Genomic DNA, 2,881 nt, shown 5'->3' with positions numbered 1-2,881 from the left:
GCTTCGCTCGCTGTTCGCCGCTCGCCGCTCGCTCGCGCAGCCAAAAATGGCCAGTTTTGGCCCGTTTTTGGGCTGTTTTGGCCTGTTTTTGGTCTGTTCTGGCGTGGCGCGGTGACCGTCGTGAGCGGAGCAAAACGTCAGCCATCTCAGCACCTTGGAACCCCCCGGGTGGCACAGGGCTGGATGGGGCTTTCGTATAGCAGGGACGGTGCTGCCTCACGCTTCGCTCGCTGTTCGCCGCTCGCCGCTCGCTCGCGCAACCTAAAATGGCCAGTTTTGGCCCGTTTTTGGGCTGTTTTGGCCTGTTTTTGGTCCGTTCTTGCGTGGCACGGCGACCGTCGTGAGCGGAGCAAAACGTCAGCCATCTCAGCACCCTGGAACCCCCCGGGTGGCACAGGGCTGGATGGGGCTTTCGTATAGCAGGGACGGTGCTGCCTCTCGCTTCGCTCGCTGTTCGCCGCTCACCGCTCGCTCGCTCAGCCAAAAATGGCCAGTTTTGGCCCGTTTTTGGGCTGTTTTGGCCTGTTTTTGGTCCGTTCTTGCATGGCGCGGTGACCGTCGTGAGCGGAGCAAAACGTCAGCCATCTCAGCACCCTGGAACCCCCCGGGTGGCACAGGGCTGGATGGGGCTTTCGTATAGCAGGGACGGTGCTGCCTCACGCTTCGCTCGCTGTTCGCCGCTCGCCGCTCGCTCGCGCAGCCAAAAATGACCAGTTTTGGCCCGTTTTTGGGCTGTTTTGGCCTGTTTATGGTCCGTTCTTGCGTGGTGCGGTGACCGTCGTGAGCGGAGCAAAACGTCAGCCATCTCAGCACCCTGGAACCCCCCGGGTGGCACAGGGCTGGATGGGGCTTTCGTATATAGCAGGGACGGTGCTGCCTCTCGCTTCGCTCGCTGTCCGCCGCTCGCCGCTCGCTCGCGCAGCCAAAAATGGCCAGTTTTGGCCCGTTTTTGGGCCGTTTTGGCCAGTTTTTGGCCTGTTCTTGCATTGCGCGGTGACCGTCGAGAGCGGAGCAAAACGTCAGCCATCTCAGCACCCTGGAACCCCCCGGGTGGCACAGGGCTGGATGGGGCTTTCGTATAGCAGGGACGGTGCTGCCTCTCGCTTCGCTCGCTGTCCGCCGCTCGCCGCTCGCTCGTGCAGCCAAAAATGGCCAGTTTTGGCCCGTTTTTGGGCCGTTTTGGCCAGTTTTTGGCCTGTTCTTGCATTGCGCGGTGACCGTCGAGAGCGGAGCAAAACGTCAGCCATCTCAGCACCCTGGAACCCCCCGGGTGGCACAGGGCTGGATGGGGCTTTCGTATAGCAGGGACGGTGCTGCCTCTCGCTTCGCTCGCTGTCCGCCGCTCGCCGCTCGCTCGTGCAGCCAAAAATGGCCAGTTTTGGCCCGTTTTTGGGCCGTTTTGGCCAGTTTTTGGCCTGTTCTTGCATTGCGCGGTGACCGTCGAGAGCGGAGCAAAACGTCAGCCATCTCAGCACCCTGGAACCCCCCGGGTGGCACAGGGCTGGATGGGGCTTTCGTATAGCAGGGACGGTGCTGCCTCTCGCTTCGCTCGCTGTCCGCCGCTCGCCGCTCGCTCGTGCAGCCAAAAATGGCCAGTTTTGGCCCGTTTTTGGGCCGTTTTGGCCAGTTTTTGGCCTGTTCTTGCATTGCGCGGTGACCGTCGAGAGCGGAGCAAAACGTCAGCCATCTCAGCACCCTGGAACCCCCCGGGTGGCACAGGGCTGGATGGGGCTTTCGTATAGCAGGGACGGTGCTGCCTCTCGCTTCGCTCGCTGTCCGCCGCTCGCCGCTCGCTCGTGCAGCCAAAAATGGCCAGTTTTGGCCCGTTTTTGGGCCGTTTTGGCCAGTTTTTGGCCTGTTCTTGCATTGCGCGGTGACCGTCGAGAGCGGAGCAAAACGTCAGCCATCTCAGCACCCTGGAACCCCCCGGGTGGCACAGGGCTGGATGGGGCTTTCGTATAGCAGGGACGGTGCTGCCTCTCGCTTCGCTCGCTGTCCGCCGCTCGCCGCTCGCTCGCGCAGCCAAAAATGGCCAGTTTTGGCCCGTTTTTGGGCCGTTTTGGCCAGTTTTTGGCCTGTTCTTGCATTGCGCGGTGACCGTCGAGAGCGGAGCAAAACGTCAGCCATCTCAGCACCCTGGAACCCCCCGGGTGGCACAGGGCTGGATGGGGCTTTCGTATAGCAGGGACGGTGCTGCCTCTCGCTTCGCTCGCTGTCCGCCGCTCGCCGCTCGCGCAGCCAAAAATGGCCAGTTTTGGCCCGTTTTTGGGCCGTTTTGGCCAGTTTTTGGCCTGTTCTTGCATTGCGCGGTGACCGTCGAGAGCGGAGCAAAACGTCAGCCATCTCAGCACCCTGGAACCCCCCGGGTGGCACAGGGCTGGATGGGGCTTTCGTATAGCAGGGACGGTGCTGCCTCTCGCTTCGCTCGCTGTTCGCCGCTCGCCGCTCGCTCGCGCAGCCAAAAATGGCCAGTTTTGGCCCGTTTTTGGGCTGTTTTGGCCAGTTTTTGGCCTGTTCTTGCGTGGTGCGGTGACCGTCGTGAGCGGAGCAAAACGTCAGCCATCTCAGCACCCTGGAACCCCCCGGGTGGCACAGGGCTGGATGGGGCTTTCGTATAGCAGGGACGGTGCTGCCTCTCGCTTCGCTCGCTGTTCGCCGCTCGCCGCTCGCTCGCGCAGCCAAAAATGGCCAGTTTTGGCCCGTTTTTGGGCTGTTTTGGCCTGTTTTTGGGCTGTTCTTGTGTGGCGCGGTGACCGTCGTGAGCGGAGCAAAATGTCAGCCATCTCAGCACCCTGGAACCCCCCGGGTGGCACAGGGCTGGATGGGGCTTTCGTATAGCAGGGACGGTGCTGCCTCGCGCTTCGCTCGCTGTTCGCCGCTC

The sequence above is a fragment of the Musa acuminata genome, unplaced genomic scaffold (genome assembly GCF_036884655.1).
Source record: "Musa acuminata AAA Group cultivar baxijiao unplaced genomic scaffold, Cavendish_Baxijiao_AAA HiC_scaffold_597, whole genome shotgun sequence".
Lineage (NCBI taxonomy): Eukaryota > Viridiplantae > Streptophyta > Magnoliopsida > Zingiberales > Musaceae > Musa > Musa acuminata.
The sequence above is the reverse complement of the archived record's forward strand: the minus strand, read 5'-3'. Positions refer to the sequence as shown.